Genomic DNA, 23,051 nt, shown 5'->3' on the forward strand with positions numbered 1-23,051 from the left:
TTTATAATAAAGTTCTCAAGGTTAGAAATGAAATGTAAGCATGTTTGACCTTTTGATTCCCTTTATCACTTCTATCCCACACAATTGTTCCAGCACAATGATGCATATTTTGCTGCTGTACTCTAAATATAGACATTTGAAATAATTCTGTTCAAGTTGACAGTACTATAATTTTACTTGCTAAAGTGAAGCTCAAGTTATTGAATCAAATAAAAAGTCTTCTATCTGCTATGATTCCGGATGTAAGCATGGTCTCAAGTTTGTTTTGTATGATTTGTGTCAAGAAAGGTTCTTACTCTGTGTCCTAGATCCCTTTGAAGTGTAAAAGTAACCTCAAATTTGCAGTGGTCTTTCACCCTCAGCCTCTTTAATACTAGGACTGTAATTGTGGGCCATCATTTATAGCTACGTCTAGTTGTCTTAGAGAAAAATAGATTAGAAGAAGATGAGTATGGACTTAGAGAATCCATAAGGATCTAAAGAGCATGTAAGATGAGGAGGGCCTCAGTGGCTCATCTTGGAAGGTCAAGCGGCTATGCTGGGATGTGATGAAAATCTGCAATCGTTCCCTCTTTTATTGCATCTTTTACCCCAGACTCAAATCCCATGGCATAGCACCTGTGTGGCCAAAATAAGGTCGTGCAACATTTCTTATGTTTTCCAGAATGAGGAGAGAGATACATGTCTGTCGGTTACTGTAATGGTTGGTAAACACTCAAGTTTACTGTTACATAAAAATTGGACATCATAGAAACAATATGCCCAAGCAAATGATGCTCAGTTAGCAAGACGAATGTCAATAGACTGACGAGAACGACATATGTGTGACTTGTAAATGTTGAACGAAGAGAAGCCTTCAATAGGCAGCAAAGTAACGTATCTTGACAACGCTAGGAAATAGGAAATGTAATGAGAATTGAGAAGGATACATATTTTTTGAACACTGATCCAACATATTTGATCAAGAATACTAGTTTCAGAGGTATTTTATTTAGATAAATAAAATTCATAAGGATTTGAAATGCTAGATTTTATTAAAAATTCTTTCTTTTTATCTCTTTTTTAACTTTATTTTTCTTGGATATTTTATGTTCTTACACTTCAAATGTTATCATTTCCCCCCCTCTCCCATACCCCCTCCCTTCTCCTCCTGCTTCTATGAGGATGCTCGGATTACTACCCATGCACTCCAACCTCAATAACCTGACATTACCCTACATTGGGGAAACAAGTCTTCATAAGACCAAGGGCTTTTTCCTCCTATTGATGCTGGATAATGCCATCTTCTGCTACATATGTGGCTGGAGTCATGGGTCCCACTATGTGTACTCATTGATTTGTGGTTTAGTCCCAGGGAGCTCTGGTGGTTTGGTTGGTAGATACTATTGCTCTTTTGGTGTTGCAAACTGCTTCAGCTCCTTCAGGATGTTCTCTAACTCCTCCATTGGGATCTTCTTGTTCAGTCCAATGGTTAGCTGCAAGCATCCTCATCTGTATCAGGAGAGCACTGGGAGAGTCTCTAAGGAAACATCCATATCTGGCTCCTGTCAGCAAGTAGTTCTTGGCATCAGCAATAGTGACTGGGCTTGGTGGCAGCATATGGATGGATCCCCAGGTGGGGCAGTCTCTGGATGACTTGTCTTCAGTCCCTGCTCCACTCTTTGTCCCTGTATTTCCTCCTGTGAATATTTTGTTCTCCCTTGTAAGAGGGAATGAAACATCCCCATTTTGTTCTTCCTACTTATTAAAAATCATCGTATATTTAACATCAAATAATATGTAAATAATAGCAATGTCCTTATCTGTTGGTACCCATAGGAAACTTCCTCCGCGACATCTGTAGAACCAAACTCTTGAAGCTCAGTTATCGTATATAAAATATAATAGTACTTATATGTGATTGCCATTCTCCTAATTCTTTATATCATCTCTAAATAATGCAAATCAGTGTCTATAGATTATAAAAATATATCATACATCTTAACAAATGTCTAGATGATACAGTAAAGTAAATAATACAACCTGAAGTCACCTAAGACTTAAGTGTAATATCCTACTGTGTAATCAGTCCATTTGTTCAAACTCTTTAAGAGAACAATGTAACAACCAATTTTACTTCGTATGTCAACTTTTACATTCCAAGCTAATGTGTAGCTGTAATCTTCAATTAGGTCTACTTCCATGATTCTAGCCCAGAGACCATAGTAAGTGTGTGTTTATGTGTCCTATTTTATTTTGAAATCAAGAAATAAATTGAAAAGAAACCAACAAAACAAATATCTACCATACATGCTTGAAGCAGCAATTAGCTTTTTGATTTTGCTTGTTTGTTTTCTGGGTCAGTTGGAGTGAGTTGAAGTCAGTGACTTAATCTCTTATAAAACTCTGTTAAATACTCCTGCAAAATATCCCTCACCCAGTCTCATACGGTGCTTTTTTATTTGTTCCACAAATATATAGCAAAAGCTTTTTCTTAGAGATACTCACATACACAGAGAGATGCACAGACATATTCAGTAGGCAATATGCAGATTCATACTCCTCAGACACATATGACAAATTATAGACACGAGTTGATAGAAGGCTTAGGAAAAGAGGCGTCAAGACTGTGTTCCTCACACATTCTTTAATGCGAAACACACACACACACACTCACAAGCATATACACACACACACACACACGCATGCACGCACACATGCATACACAAAACCACATATACATACATATATATTCTTCTTTAGGCACTCAAATATTATACATGCTCAGTGCACATAAAAAAACTTTTTAGATATTTCTCATCTGTATTTTTTTAAACCAAGGACATAAAATCCATTGGAATAAAAGCCAAAGAATATATTATTTGCAAATAAAACTTTGTATTTTAAGCCATAGTTTACTAAGCATTTGTGCTGACCAATTTTATATCAACTTAAAGCAGGCTAGAATCATCTGAGAGAATGGAATACCAGTAGAGTAAATGGCTCCATAAGATAGGCTTTCTGGCGGTCTGAAAAGCATGTTTTTAAATCAATGATTGATGGGCAAGGGCCCAGCCCATTGTGGGTGGTGTTATCTGGTTTCTATAAGAAAGCAGACTGAGCAAGCCACAAGAATCAAGCTAGTACTCATCCCAGACCCAGTCTACCCTGGCCTCTGCATCAACTCCTAGCTCCATGTTTCTGCTCTGTTTGAGTTCTGGTAATGAATTCCTTCAATGATGAACAGTGATGGAAATGTGTAAGCATAGTAAACTTTTCCTTTCTCGGTTTGCTTTTGGAAATGGTGCTTCAACACAACAGTAGAAAAGCTAACTAAGATGGTAAAAATATAGTTGGCCTTTGCCCTAAATTCCTGACACAAGCTTCTTAAAATTCTTGGAATTTTTGGAGCTACTTTGAAATTAAACAAATCTTAGTTACTTTTCCTGGTGTTGTGATAAAAATGCCATTACAAAAGCAGCTTCAGGGGCAATGTGTTTGTTTTGGCTCACATTATAAAGGTTTTGTCCATCCATGGCACAGTTAAGGAAGCGAGAGCCTAAAGCAACTGGCCACATTGGATTTACATTTGGAAATAATGAGATGAGTGCATCCTCAGATGTGCTGAGATAACTTTCTCATTTTTGTACAGCTCAGGATCTCAGCAGAGGCCATAGTGTAATCCACAGTGGGACTGTCTTCCCACCTCAGTTAACCCATTCATGATAATTCCCAATAGGCAAGTTCATGTCCAGCTTCCAAGTGACCCTAGATCTCATTAGGCTGACATATAAAATTATTCATTGCAAACTTGAATTCATACTACTGAGGGAAAAGTTATGATGGGATTGCTTCAAAATGAGCCTGTTTTTCAGAGGAGGGGGGGAAAGAGAGAGGGGGGGAGTTAGAGGATTGATTCAGGAGAAAGAAGGTAGAAGAATAAAAATTAACTTTGATAAGAATTATTAAACCAGATTCTATAAACTGCCATGTTGGTGCATATGTGAAATACTGGGAATTGACAGAAACAGGGACAAGATGGAAGTGAGTCATCCTTGGCCCCAACCTCATCCTAAGTACCTCTCCCATGTTTGTTTTAGGTAAACCCTTTCAGTACAGTTGGGACTACACAATTCTACATGTAAAATATGTAAATAAATTGTGTCTAAAGTCCATGAGTCTCTGAAGTAGAATATTGAAATGAAGAAAGGGAAACTCCCAATTTAAAGTCAATTACCATGTATTTAGGAAAATTACCAGGTTTGCATTCAGTATTAGAAATGGGGGCTGGCTTTGACGATGGCGTCTTTTAACTCTCAGAATGTACCAGGAACTCAAGGTTGTGCATAGTTAGATTAAATTGTCCAGCCACAAGCTGTCATTTGGAGAGATGAAGCATTTCTACGGGGTAGTCACATGGCTTGTGTGAGAACAGGGCATATACAGAGAAACTGTTTTCACACATACGAGCTATGATCTGCTGGCTCAAGAATAGAACTAGACTGTGTCCACTCTCTCAATGAGAATTACAGTCTGAGAAATTTTGCCTGAGATCATTATCTTTTGTTGAATTTTCTAATTTAAAGCAATTTAGTTGCGAAGAATTACTCTTGGAAGCTAAGGCAAACAGATTTTTATCTTTTTTAAATTAAGTTTACTTGGATATTTTATGTATTTACATTTCAAATGTTATCCTCTTCCCCCCTCCCATATTCCTTCACCCCTCCCCCTGCTTCTAAGAAAATTCTCCTACTTCCACCCACCCACTCCCACCTCAACACTCTGGCATTCCACTACACTAGGGAAATGAGACTTCGCAGGACCAAGAACTTTTCCTCCTATTGATGCTAGACAATGACATCCTCTGCTACATTTGTGGCTGGAGCCATGAGTCCCTCCATGTGTACTCATTGGTAGGTGGTTTAGTTGCTGGGAGACCTGATGGGGTCTGATTTGTTGATAGTGTTCTTATTCCTATGTAAACCTCACATTTGTTTAATCTTCCAATTAAACCGAAGCCTGGAATTCGGTTGCCCTTTAGTTCTTGTCCTGGGATTGGTGTTCTTACAAGTTAGAAGCACAGAAACGCACATGGTTTTCTTGTTTGGTTAATTGGCTGATATGTGATCTCTATTAATGCTTCTCACAAAATGAGTTGAAGGAAGTAAGTTTTACTAACTGTGTTAAGTAGTTGTACTTGAGAGCGTGCGTGCGCGCGCACACACACACACACACACACAGAGACACACACACACACACACACAGATACACGCGTGGGAACAAAATTCTATCACCCTAATTCTATCCAAACACCCTTTCAATGAGAATAGAATTAATCTAGTTTTATATGCTCAACTTATTTGGATGAGTCAAAGTAGAAAGATACACTCTCACAGATTACTAGTCAGGCATAGAGGCATTGTGAAGTAGAGCTCAGACATGGTGAAGATTGTACTGGTAGAGCCCCAGGCAATGAGGTCATTTATAGGAAAGTAAAGGCCTAAGACAAGCACATTTTTATATTGATATACAAATTACATAATTGTTGTTAAACCACAACCACTTTCTAAACACTGCTTAATACATTAAATAATTGACTTTGATGAACAGTAATCCTCCATGTGATGGGTCTACTTTGGTATATATGTGCAGCTTTCTGGTTTTTGTAGGTAACAGTTCTATTTGTTATTTCTGTAAAAGGCTATGAAATACTTCATTTTTTTTTCGCTGCTCTGGCCTTCCATCCTGACTCATCATTCTTCTTGTTCACTCTCATTTTACTAGTCTTTGTCTGTGAAGCTGGTGGCACAGCGTGAGGTGTGCTTGTCAAAGGTCTAGCTCCACTTCTCATAATTTCATCCTCTTTACGTTTCTACTTCACATTTAAAACAAACATATTGTTCCTGCAATAAAGGTTTTTATCTGTAAGCTATTGTGCAGTATAAAAGCATTGTTCTGTAGAAAAAATACCAGGAGAGCCTTTTGTCAGCCAAGCTGAAAAACTAAGTTATTCAGCACATAAAGTGCATTATGTTCCTCTTTGCATTTACACCTTGGAAAGGAGACTTGAGATGGTGACCAACAGGAAACACTATAAATGGACTTAGGAATTGTGGGACCTTCCAGGAATTCTAGCACTCAAACTGATGCTAGAGTGTCTCAAATTCAAGCCATCATCATCTACATTGCCAAATCCTGAAATAAGCAATCAAATAAATAAGCCTGTGTAAAATCAACAAGTGTCTCTCTCTATCCCATGCTATAAGAATTATCAAGAGTTATACAAGTACCAGAGACTATTACTTTTGAGCTTCTGATAGCCACTTAGCTCATATGTAAATTTAATACAGTTTTGCTAAATATAACAGCTTTATTCCAGAATTAGAGTTACTTATCAACTGTGCAAAGGTTATCATGTGGTAAAATACAGACTTCACACCACATTACGAGGTTATTGTGCAAAAGCGCAGTTCTTACTGAACAAATACATGTTGCAAAGTGCTTTTTGTATGTCACTTTGTCTACACAATTCCATCTATGTAGTTGTGTGCATGTGCTAGCACTTCTATTTCCTCCCAAATGACCCTCACTGTGCCATTCAAGGCCAGGTCCTTTCCAAATCAAGGTCTGACACAAATGCTATCTGCTCTTGGAATCATTCTAGCTCTTCTAAGAAGCTACCTGTACTCATCTTCCAGTGGCATGCAATTCAGCTTTGGTGACAGAGACGTATTCTGGACCTACTGAATCCTAGTCAAGGAGAGGTTTTCAATCCTCGCAAATCCTCATTGCAATTTTGTACACATTAAAAGGTGAGAACAAATGCTTATCATGTATTTTATTTGCATATTGGTTATCTAATCTCAGCTTTGGCTTATAAGTTATTTATACCCTACATTTTGATCTCTTATTAATGATAACTCCTGAGAAGGGAGTCTATACTCTGTATTCTATTTCTTTCTTTCTTTTTACCTAAAAGACGTTGAATCTATGTGTTGTATAAGTCTGCTTAGTGAATAGAGAGAACACATCTCTGGGTAATTTTTTTCATCATCAAAGATTGATTTCATAACACTAGCAGTTATCTTGTGCACAGTGATTATACATACTGCTTCAACCTTTCTTTTGTTAGAGAAACAAGTAACAAGCAGTGTTGAAGACAGATTTGGGCTAACATCTATCTGGTGGCCATACTACTAATAGAAGTTCACTCTCTAACAGTCATAGTGAACGTCATGTAATGTGTCATCTCAGACTACTGAAGGTCCTCAAGAAGTTGTTCTGTGGCTTCTGAGACTGCATAAAATAATCTTTGTCCTAAGTCATATGTATGCTGCACTTACATAAGGAAAAGGCACAGAATGTGGTCTGGGAACGTGCCTTCTTTTTTACGGTCTTTAAAAGGCTAGCGTTTCCTTCAGGCATAACAAAAACGCACAGTTCCACCAGTGATCACAAAATTAAAGGTTGCTAGGGACAATGCAGATGAGCATGAGTTAAGTAGCTCAGAAAGGCAATGGGTAAATGGCTAGTACCAAGTTAACGATGCTACTGTATTCAGTTAGAGGCGTATGCTTTACCAAAGCAGTCAGAAAGCAAGATGGTAAACCTGATTCTAATTGCTGATGGCTGAGTCAGTTTTACGAACATACTGTCTTGGCAAAATTTTACAAGTGTATTCATTATAACTTATTATTTTACTCCTCCTCTGGTTATCTTGGTTTCTGCAAGCATGGCTCAGTGTCTCTACCCACCCCCCTCCTTACCCTTGCCCTATCCTTCTTTCTAGAATTGTGTAAATCTATCTGGTTGTTTAGAATCAATTTCTAGTTTTTCAATTCTGCATTCTTCATGGATATTTGAGTGAGCTTCCATTTCACTCATGGTCTTGTCGCTGTAACAAGAAAGCAGCCTCAGTTAGCCCTTTACCAGAAGCCTGGTGCAAAGGTGCTATCTTACAGACTTTACCATGACAAAAGGCGATCTGGTCTTAATAGGAAAGAATCAAATATTGTTTTAAATGTTGGCATACATAGGCATGAAATAATTGTACTTTACACTTTTGGAAATGTTGTGTTGTAATGGATGAGGTAAAATTAGAATAAAAGTACACTTTTAAAGATCCCTTCTAAATATTTAGGAAGTACTAGCAGTTGAATGAGGACTGTATAACTGTTTTGCTTTGTAACTTCTCTTCACGACAGTTTCAACATTTGGGCATGAGATGATAGAGTGTGTTTATCACTGTGAGGATCAGGAGGTAAAAGGATGAACAATTTGCCTTGGCTCCTAGTTGCAGAACTTGCCTTCAGTCCACATTCCTGGACTCTCTTGCACGTGGGTCGAGGCTGAAGTAGAGTATCACTGCAGTGTGGAGAAAACTGCTTACATTGAGGAAGACAGGATGCAGAGACTAGAAGGAACCACACCCCAGTTACAGCAGGTACCTTTATAACCACTTCTTTAAGCTATTGGACCTACTTCTTTAAGCTATGTCAGAGCTTCTGAGGTTTTTGCCATCTCCAAAAACAGTACCCTTTGCTGGAGACCAAGGTGTTCATCACTTTAGTCTCCGAAGGACATTTCCTTTTCAAATCCTAGCAGTTGACAACAAGGCTGAACTGACATTTACTCTGCTTTGAATTAACATTCTTAACTTTACCCTGAAATGTAATTGCCACTGTAGCAGTGTTGGAGTTCAAGCCTTTAAGAAGTGATTAAGAAATGAAGATGTTTCCCTCATAAGTTAATTTATGTTAAACCAGGAATGAATAAATTAATACAGGGATTTAGTTGTATTTTCTTCTCCTCTTTACTCCCCTCTCCTCTCGCCTTCTTTATGGTATGAAACAGCATAAAGATTCACACACTGAAACTGTCTACAGAACTTCCCAGCCCCCATCAGTATGGACCAAATAGCTGTATACTGCTATAATTAGTCCACTTTATAGTATACTGTTAGAATGTTAGAAAAATGAATGAAGACAACATGTAAAACAATAGTATGCTATGAACTCAAATGCACTGGCCATAACACAAAAGGGATTAAACAGCCCTTTTTCCCCCTCTTTGCTGCAATGCTTCTTTGACACATCCTGCTCCAGTTGTAATAGAGCTTGCTGACCCCTGAGCTAGAGCAGCTCACCTGTGAAGGAGTACAGGTGCTGCTTGAATGCTGGGCATGCAAATACTAATGCTTGTCCTACTTCACTTGGAGCAAAGCTCTGGGGGTGTAAGTCAGTCAGGCGAACCACATACTGTTATAATTGGGTCAGGAGGGGGACACAAACCTTCTGCCACTAGCCAAGCTTCTCAATGCTTCTGATTCAAACACATACCCCCAACTGACCAAAGGTTAACATTTACAACACAACACATTGTCCACGCCACAGCAGGTGAGGGTGATTTTCATTCTCTTTAGTTTATTTAAAGACTTTCTAATTTATGCTAAACCAGAAACATGATTTACATTTCAATATTAGAAAATTAGGCCTACCTCATGGGTTAACTCAGAAGCTTTAAGGGACTATGCCTCGTGGGAAATGGAATTTTAAAAACAGCAAAACTAAAGGAATGACCAAATCACCAAATCAGATATAAAAACAAAAAATAGGAACAAACATATTACTTGCCAAAAAGGCAAAACAACAACAAAAAACGCAAACCAGGACCTAATGTGTTTTAGTAATATTTCTAAATATATTTCGTATATTTCTACAACACCATCCTATTTTTAAATCTCATTATCTATTATATATTTTCTATGTTTCCACCTGTCATTGTCATCATCACCCCCACCACCACCACCATCATTTCTTTGGTATTTATTCTTGGACTACACATACATGAAAACTCAAAAGCATAGAAGAAATATGTTCAGTTTTCCTGGTCACTAAGTGTAAGAAATCACTCCCTGAGTTTAATTTTGCCATGTGCTGACAAGTACCGTTACCTTATTTCATTCTCTGTACCAAGGGTTCTTAACTTTCCTAATGTTGTGACCCTTTAATGCAGTTCCTCATGTCCTGGTGACCCACAACCATGAAATTATGTGTTGCTACTTTTTAACTGTAATTTTGCTACTGTTATGAATCAAATTGTAAATATCTGATATGCAGGATCTCTCTCTCTTTTTTTTTTTTAATCTCTATTAACTTGGGTACTTCTTATTTACATTTCAATTGTTATTCCCTTTCCCAGTTTCCAGGCCAACATCCCCCTAACTCCTCCTCCTCTCCTTCTCTATGGGTGTTCCCCTCCTCATCCTTCCCCTATTACTGCCCTACCCCCAACAATCACTTTCACTGGGGGTTCAGTCTTGGCACGACCAAGGGCTTCCCCTTCCACTGGTGCTCTTACTAGGCTATTCATTGCTACCTAGGAGGTTGGAGCCCAGGGTCAGTCCATGTATAGTCTTTGGGTAGTGACTTAGTCCCTGGAAGCTCTGGTTGGTTGGCATTATTGTTCATATGGGGTCTAAAGCCCCTTCAAGCTCTTTCAGTCCTTTATAAGATAGCAGGATCTCTTAAATACAACCTCTGTGAAGGGTTTTCTGTTTCCAAAAGAGCTGCAACCCACAGGGTGCTCTATACTATCTTTTGACTTTTGTTCATATATACTTGGCACTGCAGACGTGGCCTGTGGTAAGGTCAGCACGTCAGGAGCAAGTGTAAAGGTCAGATCAATCATGAGGCCTCTCCACCATCACCTGGACTTCAGTGAAGACCCGTGACAATGAGGCTGAGATGGTGCCGACCCAGAAGAACAAGACTGCAACACATCATCTTAGGCTGTTTAAGGTTAGCCTTTCTAGGGATGAAGAGAACTCATCACTCCAAAATGTGGTGATGGCCAGGAGAAGGTTGTAATGGAATCACAACAGGCAATGCTTAAATTGTATTTGCAGGTTTCATATGGGGAAATACTAAAAATGCACTATCCCACACTAATGCTGGCTACTCTCTGGCCCTGGTGATCCAACACCTAGTAGCCAACACCCACCTTGAGGTTCTCTTGTGGGGATTCTGCTCACATTCCTAGCCATCCACCCTCTGTGGTTAGCAGTCACAAATCTCCATAACCTGATAAAACCACAACTCGAGAGGCTTGTAATTTCTCAATCACATTGATATCAGTAAATTTTCACCCCATCAGACGTCCACACAATAAACTCAGAGACAATTGATATTGATATAAAGTACCCAACTAGATACCACAAATTGTTCTATAATTATCCAACACTTATAAGATATTCATATCTACTTGTGGCTATTTAAAGCCACCCAGAATCTGGATTATCTTTCTCTTCCTCCATATTCCTTCTTTCCTTCCTCTTTCCTATCTCTCCCACCCCTCGAAAACTCTCCACCCACCCTCCTTTTCTACTGTCCAGTCACGGACGCTAACCTTGTCTTTCACCCACCCTCACCTGCTTACTTGTACCATCTGTGGGGAAGTCAGCTCTCCTGAATATCCTAGCAGGAGTGAATTCTCAAGTGGCAGCCTGTGAATTCACTGCTTTGACCACCATGTCTGATCTCATCAGATATAAAGGTGGCAAGATATGGCTCTTGGATCAGCCAGGTGTTATTAAAGATGTCCAAAATGGAAAGGGCAGAGATCACCATGCCATTGTAGTAGGTTGAGCATGTAATTTAATCCTGATTATTCTGAATGTCCTAAAACCCTTGGCACATAAGATAATTAATTGAAAATCAGTCAGAAGGCTTTGGGATTCGCTTTAACAGCAAAACTCCCAATGTTGCCTTTATAAAGAAAGACTAGGGAGGCATTGATCTCACAGCCACTTGCCCTCAGGGTGAGCTAGATGCCTCCAACAGCAAAGAATATTTTGACTGAATACAAAATTCAAAATGCTGATATGAGTTTTCATGATGATACCATAGCTAAATGACCTCATTCATGTGGTAGAGTTTATAGTTTCTGTGTCTATGAACTAAATAAGATTGATTAGACCTCCACTGAGGAATTGAATATTATCTATAAGGTGGTGCCTCATGGCAAGCACATTTCTGCCCATCACCACTGGAGCTTTAATGAACTGTTGTAGAAGATCAGGAACGATTTCAAACTGGTAAATTTACCCTAAACTCAAAAGCCAGTTACCAGACAGTACAGCTACAGTGGTGCTACCTTCCTTTCAGACCATGGTGGATGATTTCTGCATGAAGATTCACAAAATCTTATCAAAAATTTAAATTTGCTTTGGTCTGGGATCTCATCTGTGATAATTCTCAGACTGTGGGTAAAGGTCAGCTTGGACATTGGAAGACAAAGAGGTCCTTCAGATCGGGAAAAAGTGAATCTCTGTATTCCTTCTGATGGCTCACCCAAGCAGTGTTCTTTATGGCCAAGTAGCCTCGTCAACTCCTGTCCTTGGCAGGCATTGGGTTGGGATACAGAGACTTCCAACTGGAGCATCTCTTTGTAGCTGAGGCTTGCCTAAAATGTGTTTGTCACCTTCCGTCTCTCAAGGCCTGGGCTTAGCAGTGTATGCCTGCAACAACTCAGCAACATCACCTTTCTGACCTTGCTGTCACTTCCATCTCTCAAGGCCTGGGCTTAGCAGTGTATGGCTGCAACAACTCAGCAACATCACCTTTCTGACCTTGCTGTCACTTCTATAAAACTGTATTAAAAGCCCAGTGGGCTGGCCCATTGGGAGAAAGGAAACTATGTATATCCCATATAATACATTATGATAGTGCTTTTCTCTCCCCCAAATCTTGCGTTCTTCCTCCCCTTCCCTCCCATCTGGATCCATATCCTTTCCTTTTCTCTTTCGAAACAAATAGACATCAAAGGAAAAACGAAAAAAAAATATGACAACTTTTTTTTAAATTGGAATGAGACAAAATGAACAGGAGAAAAAGTGTCAAAGAAAAAGTGCAAGGAACACATATACAACTAGAGACACATGTCCGAATACACAGGAGGGAATAGGAATCCCAAACTGGAAGGTCATGGCTAGATTTGAGGTTGGGAAATTTCAGAATATTTATCCACTGTGGGTTAGGATATAGGGTTGTGGGTTCCTTTTGGAATCTGTTGTTCTGAACCTTGCTATGGAAAGGTTATTCTTTGAGTCATAATGGAAAGGAACTTCGGCTGGCACCATCTTTGCCAGAGGACAAGCTAAAACTCTTGCCACAATATAAAATTCCCTGACAATTCATTCTAGGTTTATTTGTCTGTGTTATATGTGTGGAGCACATAAGAATTTGTTTTTCTTGTACTCTCCTGTGTTTTGGCTAGAGATAACCTTTCTAGAACCTTCCAGAGAAGAAGGAAAATAGTTTACAATCCCTATTCTTTTTTTAGAATGTAACTAAAATACTAAATATATTAAATAACTTAAGAAATGAAGATAATATTTAAAACAGAACTAGTAAAATAATTCACTAATTAAGCAAAACTGATTTTTTAAATAGTAAAGTAAAATAATATTGAAATTCCTAAATGGGAACTATTCTGAAGTTCCCAAAGTAAGAGATTGAAAGTTTTCTAGTATTTATGTTTCAGAGTTCATATTTCTTTAAGGAACTTTGATGTAAATATTGACTGATAAAGCCAAGTGTGTATCTTCCTAAACCTTGTTAAAGCCTATTGCTGAGGCTTATCATAGGTACAAATGGGAAATGGGCGATTGTTCTCTGTTCAATGACTATGATGCATTTCAAATAACTTTGCCTTTAATTAGGTTTGTCCTCTTGCTAGCTTTGGCCAGTGAAGCTGTTATTTGTTTGTTTGGTTTTTGTTTTGAAACAGTGGACATTATTACCTAATAGAAATGTGACAGGATAAGTATTGAAGGTAAGTAGCTTCTGAACATTCAACTAAGAAATAAAAACATTTATATTTTGTAAAAGAATGTTCATGAAGGAAGGGAGCAGGAAGAATGTCAGTCAGCAGAAGCTGGAACAGAACACAATAGACCATTAAATCTGGGCATGGCATGGCTAATGTACTCCCGACTCATGGCACCCATGGTTACCTGCAAAACACCTGGAGAAGACCTGCCCCATCAACATCAGCATGGCAGAAGAGGACTCATGAGACTTTATCTGCTTCTCAGAATCCGTGGGTAATTAACGGTTGATAAAGAAGGAAGATCCTCAGTAGTACACCTACAAGCAAGAGGCCATGCTCCTAGAAAGAACCACTCACGCATCTTCTGGTACATAATTTCAATTAAATATTGGTTTACTAAGTAAACAACAGACACTAAAGTAGAGGGTGAACTAGTTCTGAAGAAGAAAGGGATTAGTTAGAGTGGGAAATGGACAGAAAAGAATAATGGGGATATATGTTGTAAAGAAACATGTTTAGAGATATCATGGTAAAATTGGTGATTGATAATACTGATTGTCAAAATTACAGCAATTTGTAATCATAAAATCACTTAAAAAATCCTCTGGCATGTCTGAGAGGGATTATCTAGTTAAAGTAGGAAGTCCTTCTGTAAATGACTGCAGTACTATCCTATAGGCTGGGATCCCAGACTAGATACAAGGTAAAACATAGCTGAACACCAACATTCATCTCCTTCTGCCTTCTCTCTGAGGGTGTAATATGACAAGCAGGTTCCAACCTCTCGTCATGTCTTCCTTGCTGTGACAAACTGTAGCCTCAGATTATCAGGCAAAATAAATCCTTTCTCTTAAGATTTTATTATCATGTATTTTATCACAGTATTGAGAAAAGTAACTAACAAAGTTGGTACAAGAATTTGAATGATGATATAAAAAATAACTGACCAGATTTTTGGCATTAGTTCATGAGCAGAATATAGAAGGGTTTAGAATGCTGGGCTAGAAAGGCCCTAGAATGCTTGTTTTTTGTTTGTTTGTTTGTTTGTTTGTTTTTGTTTGTTTGCTTGGTTTTTTTCCAAAAAGTCTTATTCTTCCGTGAACTTGCAAGACAAGGATGCCAAGATCAGTGGACACAATAGGGGCCAGGCTTACAACATTTCAAATGGGAGTCAGGAGTCTGTCAAACACTAGATCAGAGGCTTTTCTTGCTCGTTTTTTTTTTTAATAGAATATGTGGCATAGTCCCCATTTCCCATGAACTTGCAAGAGAATGAAATAAAAGGTGATATACTAACTATTTGGCAGAGAAATTACAGGATAGCAACACATCACGGCTGCACCTCCTGCTCTGTGCCTTTTCTCAGATCTACAGTGATAGAAAGTCAGCAGATAGCAGGGCAAGGTTCCTGGTGAGAAGAATGCTTTTGCTGTTTAGTTTTCCCTACCATAGGGGACTGAGCCATCAGGGGGAATCTAGAAAGAAGCCTTAAGTTGCCTTTGTCACATTTTTCCCACCGAAATAAGAATAGCAACTAATTCAAAACTCATTATTATGCATATAATATAATAAATTGCATTTATTATTGTGTCTAACAAATTGTCTTAAGTATATTAGAATTCTTGACCACTCAGTATGAATATTCTGCTTGGCCAGTTACTGAAGTCTTTATCAATTGACCACTTGTTAAGTTTCAACTTACTAGCATAGAATCTTGAAAGTACTGAAGAAATGGTTTCTATCTATTATCTATCTATCTATCTATCTATCTATCTATCTATCTATCTACTTATCTACTTATCTATCTATCTATCTATCATCTATCTATAATACATGTATTAACATATAATAATAACCCTTACTAAAGGTAATTTTTTTCTTTATTAACTTGAGTATTTCTTATTTACATTTCGATTGTTATTCCCTTTTAGGGTTTCCGGGCCAACATCCCCCTAACCCCTCCCTCTCCCGTTCTATATGGGTGTTCCCCTCCCCATCCTACCCCCCATTACCACCCTCCTCCAACAATCACATTCACTGGGAGTTCAGTCTTGGCAGGACCAAGGGCTTCCCCTTCCACTGGTGATCTTACTAGGCTATTCATTGCTACCTATAAGGTTAGAGTTCAGGGTTAGTCCATATATAGTCTTTGGGTAGTGACTTAGTCCCTGGAAGCTCTGGTTGGTTGGCATTGTTGTTCATATGGGGTCTCGAGCCCCTTCAAGCTCTTCCAGTCCTTTCTCTGATTCCTTCAATGGGGGTCCTATTCTCAGATCAGTGGTTTGCTGCTTGCATTAGCCTCTGTATTTGCTGTATTCTGGCTGTGTCTCTCAGGAGAAATCTACATCCAGTTCCTGTCGGCCAGCACTTCTTTGCTTCATCCATCTTGTCTAATTGGGTGGCTGTATATGTATGGGCCACATGTGGGGCAGGCTCTGAATGGGTGTTCCTGCTGCCTCTCTTTTAATCTTTGCCTCCCTATTGCCTGCCAAGGGTATTCTTGTTCCCCTTTTAAAGAAGGAGTGAAGTATTTGCATTTCTAAGGGTAATTTTTAAAAGATGACATAGTTACTGTTGTTGCATTTTAAAAAAATACTTAATTGTGTGCATTATTTTACCTAAACACTTCAACATGCTTTAACTTGAATAATTTTGACTTGTTGGAAATATCATTTTAAGATTATTAGAAACTCACATTCCAACCATAAAGGTACAGTGAATTTGAATGAGTGACTATAGTTACATAGCTTTATTTCTACTGGTAAATATGTTTCATTTTTACTTAATTTATGTTGTTGAAATCGTACTGTACTTACTTCTTAGGACGTCAGTCCTAAGATTTGATAGACATCTGATAGCTTAAAATGACAGAAATTTATCCTTTCACTGACCTAAAGGCCAAAAGTCCAAAGTCAGGATGTCAGCAAACCTCACCAGAGACTTGGGGAAAAAATAATCCCCTGTTCTTCCTGCTGTGAGAGGTGCCAGCTTTCCCAGAGCATGTCTTAAATCTCTCCTCCGTTTTCACATTGTATTCTTTTCTCTACATTTCTGGGGCTTAGTGGATCTCTGACATTGGAATGTGGTCCACTTGGCAAAATAGGGTACTCTTCTTATCACATGGTCTTCAAACTAAATTTATCTGTATCGGTGCTTTACTCCTCTTCCCCAAATTGATGGCATTCGTAGACTTCAGGGCTGAGAATGAGGGCGTCTTTTGGGAGGAGTCACACTTCTTCTACTATCATGTATACCTTTCTTAGGAATTCCTGAAGAATAAAGTACTTCTGCTTATGTACAGTAAATATATATGTTTTTCATATCTTTTATATATTTATAGAAAACCATTGATACTAATTAAATATATGGGTATGCTGATGGGTTATATTTGGCATTAGTTTTAGAAATAAGCCGATTTTTAGAGAAGAAATTCTTGTTTTTTCCTCTGGTGTTTTAGTTAATTGCTTAAGAAAGAGTTTTGATTTATTCACAATTATTTTTGTTATAGGATAACATAATTTTAATGTATAAGAATAGCTTTGCTGAACTATGCTTTTCCATTTTTGTTATAAATTATTTGTCAGCTTATATATAATACCTTTCAGCAGTGAAAGGGAAGAATTCCAAAGACAGCAAGGATGTGGAGGTAATTGGGCCAGCACTCAGGATTAGCATTTGGAAGCGTGACAAGCAATTCCAGACAAATACCAACACATGTTCCATGTTGGACAAATCATACTGGAAGAGACATACAGACATGGGGAATAATCCAACTTTTAAGAAAAATATCATAAATCCCTTCATTTTCTTATTCCTTTCACTCCTTTTTTCTGATTTGAATTTGTCCCAGTTGTAGCATCTTAACTGTCCTTAAGAATACAGTTTTCACTGGTTCCCTAATTGCTATCAGACTATTTCTTGCTTACTATTATTTTCTGTCTACTCAAAGATACTTATCATTCAAAAAGCAATGTTTTTTGGAAAATCGTGACAAAGATTTCCACCATGACAGTTCACAACCAGGATGCGGAAGAGGCTTTGGTAGGACCAAAAGGAAGACAGCAAAGTTTAATTAACGAATGCAGTGGCACTAAGTCAACACAAACAGCTCAAACCAAACACAGGCTAAGCTGTCTTGTGTGCAAATAGACACAGAAGAAAACAATGAACATCTGTAGTTTAAGCCACCAGAGCATTAATTTGCTTTTAGGTGCTCAAGAAGACTGGAAATATATTTGCTTTTATCACAGTGATGGCTTTATTCAAATTCAGTTCTCATTATTACTGACATATTTGGACTGAGCCCAAAGGCATAGTTTCTATTTGTCATTTCTTTTAAATGCCTCTTGATTGTTTGTTTGTCTATTTATTTTGAGAGCCATTGAGTTTTACTAGGATCGTCTGTGTGGCCACCTGTTTATGAGTATATATGTACTAGAACCCAGTGTGCTCTTCCGTGTAAAGGGATATGACTAGTTCTTCCTCAGAAACCATCAGAAGTCAGTAGACGAGAAGGGATGAAGAGGCACTATGGTGTTCTCAGTTCATGGTTGATTATTGATGAGCCCTGTCTTGTTTAGACTCACTGCAGGTAGCCATAGCTGCTGTTCAGTCATGATGTAGTTGGTAAGTCTGCCAGGCCCCAAAGTCGGTGCTGCACAGCCCTTCTCCCTTCAGACTCTTGGATTTCTTCCAATCTCCAATTCTTTGGTGATCCCTAAGCTATGTTGGTTGTGCTCTAAATGCCCTGTTTATGTTTTTACTTACTTTGAGACTGTGAGTAGCCTTGAGTCTTTGCTGTTATCACTTTTCATTTCAAAGAGAGGCTTCTCTACCTAAAATTGGGAGTAGCATTTGTCAGTGGGGATAAATACAGTTAGAAGGCAGCTAGGCAGCAGGCCAATGCAGCTAGCCAGCAGCAGCAAGTTTGCCCCTAGGATCTAAGGCTTTCTCAACCTCAGGCTTTCTGACTAGCTTTAAATTACCAGGTGCGAGCAGTTTGCTTTTTAATTTGAACAGTAAATAATCATTATGGTTTCTTCCTGTTTATATATCAACTTTAGATACATATGAATAATAATTTATTTATATAATCAAAGAAGTTGAACTATTTTAAGTAAATGGATGGTTGGTCCAATTCTAAAATGATTCTATGGTTGCTAAAACTCAGTGTAATTCTGATAAAAATTTAATATTCAGCAACAGTCTTTCTTTTTAAGTGGTCTTTCCACTATGATGGTACATTCATATTGTTTTCTGAGCTCAGGGGTTTGCAGGAAGAGAAAGCACCACAGTGGGATTTATTGGCACAAATAGTGCAAAGCATTAAATTGGCATCAAAGTATTTTACAGCTCTGTTTTAAGAGGAAAAGATGATAGTTGATCATAAGATGTGATCTAATTTTCTACTGCAGGCAAGCACAGAATTCTACAGGTTCGAGTTTATTCTACTCAGTGCTCATTAGTCTCTGTTAAAGATCTAGAATAACTTTATGAGTCCCTACTTTAAGATTCAGAGCATGTTTAAAAGTCAGACTCAGTGACATTTGAAATTGAGTGAGGTTCAAGTAGGGTGTGCTTGGTATATTTAGTCTCTGGAGTGTAGAAATTGAAGACATTGAGCCATAGCAAATTTTGCAGAGGTGAAAAAAAATGACTTCTTTGAATACTTGCAGTTTCTAACTTTATTCTACCAGTATTTGCATTGTTAAATTTGAGGAAGGAACAGTAGAGATTAGGAATGTAATGTGCACTGCGTATTGAATGGTGCAGTGGTCTTAAGCAAAGAAATGACAGGGAAGATTAAATGTATCTCCCTTGTTCGTAGGTACCAAGACAACAAACAGTTCCAAGCAGCCTTAGGGATACTAAGAAAGATGATACATTTCAAGGCTGACTTCTTCCACAAGCAAACGAGATAGAACTCTGAGCAACCATGTACAAAAATCACAGTGTTTAACTTCACTCCTTTTTCTACCATCTACATTCAGGTGTTCACTATCTTCTGTCTCGTCTCGTCTCGTCTCGTCTTGTCTCGTCTCGTCTCGTCTCCTCTCCTCTCTTCTCCTATCCTTTCATTTCCTTTTCTGTTCTCCTATTCTCCTAGTTGATAATCCTCCTAGTTTTGCTGGAAATGCTCACATGCTATCATCTAATTCCTCCAAAACTAATAAAACCTCATTTTCCCACAGATACCCTTGACAGCAAAAGTAACTTGCCAAAATGTTTCAAACAATGGTTGGAAACACAACAATAGAAAAACCTGTCAAGTGCAATCCAGGTAGGTGTCTTTTCAGTCTATATAAAATAAGTATCAGTTTTCTGATTCATTATAAGAACCCCAAAGATGAAATAATGCTTTAAAATTTTATTTTTGTTTGTAAATGTGACAATCTTGTTATAGCTTTGAGACTCTGACCACTTCTCCATTTAACAGGGTGGTGGTGGTAGGCATTATCTTCTTTGTATAACTTAAAGTTCACTGCTTTGGTCTGGTGGTTTTTCCTTATTCCCATTTGCAAAGGCAAATTGTAACAACTTTGGTCTTATGAGAGTACTCCTGTTCTATAAGAAAAGACATCCTTTAAGGGCCTCTTTGCCTCTCCCTTATTTTCTAGGAATCTAAGACAACCAGTGAATACCTGATTACTATGCTGATTGTGGGTCATTGCAGTCAAAGTGAAAGGATAACTTTGGAATATCTATCAGAATCCTCTCTTTGTGGAAACAGAAAACTAAATTCTTCAAAGTTAATGACATTACCAGGCTTCTTGTTGCATTTGGAGACTAAAACAATGGAAAGCAGAATCCAGAAGAAAAGTTATCTTGACAGGGCCAGGAATGTACACACAGCATACAATTCTGTTTCCATTTTTCATGGGAGTACTCAGCACAATGGCTAAGTTCCTTGCATGAATCTGATTTGAAGATGAAAGAGTTGGACCTAATGCCTAAAGACCAAACCCCCGGTATGAAACGTGTCAGGTCCTTAATTTAAGAGCAATAGATTGCTTTAACATTAAAATTTATTCGCAATATAAACTTATCTATGTGGGGGTGAAAATGTCCTTTGTGTACTAAAAAGGACATTCAGGATGAGTGATCTCAACAAGAGTTATTTTGAAACAAAACTTTGACACACACTTCTATATTAGCAAAGGGAACACACAATATAATTTCAGGAGCATTTAGACCTATTCTTAAAATGGGAATTTTCAAAACTAGGAAACAAGCCCAGGTTAAAGCAACTTGACTGTTTGCTTCAGAGGCAATGAGAAAATATTCTCAAAATAAGAAAAACTGTGACAAATATATATACAGAGAGAGAGAGAGAGAGAGAGAGAGAGAGAGAGAGAGAGAGAAAGAGAGAGCACATGCACATAAGCAAACACATATATGCACACACAGAGATGCATGCACATGCACAGAGGCACATAATAAATGTTTTACACACACTGCTACCTAGTACAGCCCCCCATTCCCATACTGAACTTCATAGCTATTTCACACTTCTAGATCAGTAAAACAGCTGTAAACATGAGAATGCCTGACTACCAAAAGTGACGGTAGCCAATATATATGGCTGAAGCATGTAATTTACATCTTAGTGAAATTAAACATACTATAATAGTCTAGCTTCCAGGCAGCAGTACTATTAAATTTGCAGTAGTAGATTATGACATCACGTGAAACCCCAGGATAGACATTAGGGTCTGCCTATTACGGGTTGTAATATGTATTGCTGCTCTGGTTAGCTTTTCATTTAATTCATTGCAAGCTTCTGTTTTTAAAAAAAGACAAATAACACCAATTGAGGATGCTACTCTGTGCAAGAGCTGTTAAGCCTCGGGATGCAGTGATGTCACATTGTAGAATCAGTGATGATAGCTTATATCTGAGAAGCATTAAGAAGTCAGAATTATATTGAACAGTGTAATAACATTAGCCTTTTTATAGCCAGTAAGTATAATTTGAGAAGGTATTCTAACTCACCTTTATTTTTTAAAATGTTTCTTAGCTAACTAAGATTGTATAATGCTGGAATAACAATAAAGCTTGCTTATGCTAGCAGAGAGCTTATATTTGAAAACAGTCATCACAGCCAAGTGTATTACTTTGAAAGCTTTACAATCTCCACTCTATGTGCACAAGAAGAAAGAAATGCCGGCTGCAGAGAGAACTCTGTTGCCATGCTTGCAGGGGACTTAAGCTTGTTCCCCCCTAATCCATGTAAAACTGCTGCACATGGTGTGCACACCTGTAATCTCAGCACCGAGGAGGCAGAGACCGGCAGATCCCTGGAGCTCACTGGGCATGCAGCCTAGTCTTATTGGTGAGTTCCAGGCCTAAGTGAAACCTTATCACACAAATACACTCACAAAGCCCAGAATGTTTCTGAGAAATGATACCAAGATGTCCTTATAAATGTGCACATCAGTGCACATGTGTACACAATCACACAGAAGAAAGATTATGGTAAGTGTCCATGAACGTAAAAGTATTATTTCTCATATTTTATGTGTAAAAGAATTTCTCTGAAGGAATTTAGGATTCATATTGAACATTTCCAAATGGCTCACTTAAAGGAATCATGGGCTTTGTTTTTTTGTTTTAATCATTCTCAATTTGGGAAGGCATGCTATAAATCCACTGTGGTTGATCTTAGGGAAAAAAAAAGATGTAGTTTGAAAGATTCTCTCTCACACAAATGATTCTGATGTTGTATAAAGTATTCATTCATACAACCTTTTATGTTGCCTGAAACACTAGCCCCATTAAGGTCTTTGTTTCTTTTTGAAGGACACCTGAGGACCAAATTGAGGGAAATGGTTAGAGAAAACTTCTTAAGCCAAAGGCTGCCAGTTCGGGCAGAACAACCTTGATTCTTGGCTCCTAAATTTGTTATTGTTTTATCATAAGGGACTAAGTGAGGACAAAACTTGCAGAGTCTGTTCACATAGACATAGCAGAAACATACATTTGCTGCCTGAAAACACATTCCACAGGGGTACATAGCCTCTGTGGAAGATGAGTTAGCAGGTCACAGTAGGATATTTTCTGGAGAGGCCTCCTTATTACAAATAGTCTCTCACCTCCCCCAATAGGCCCATCTCTGTGTTTGCCATGACACCTTAGAGAACTGGAAGTTCAAATGGAGAACACAGATCATATATTAAGAGTCATTCTACCTCAAGGCAGGGAATTTTTACAAGCTTTAAATAAAGGAAGAACACGGTGATAGC

The 23,051-nt window shown here is 38.2% G+C and overlaps 1 protein-coding gene and 1 pseudogene across 1 annotated transcript in view; one reads left to right on the forward strand and one right to left on the reverse strand.

Annotated features, from left to right (window-relative positions):
• Positions 1–23,051, reverse strand: part of Ptprd (protein tyrosine phosphatase, receptor type, D) — a 2,326,896-nt gene that overhangs the window by 915,727 nt on the left and 1,388,118 nt on the right.
• On the forward strand, positions 4,279–12,302 carry Drg1-ps2 (developmentally regulated GTP binding protein 1, pseudogene 2; annotated as a pseudogene).

Source organism: Rattus norvegicus, chromosome 5, assembly GCF_021556685.1.
Source record: "Rattus norvegicus strain SHRSP/BbbUtx chromosome 5, alternate assembly SHRSP_T2T, whole genome shotgun sequence".
NCBI lineage: Eukaryota > Metazoa > Chordata > Mammalia > Rodentia > Muridae > Rattus > Rattus norvegicus.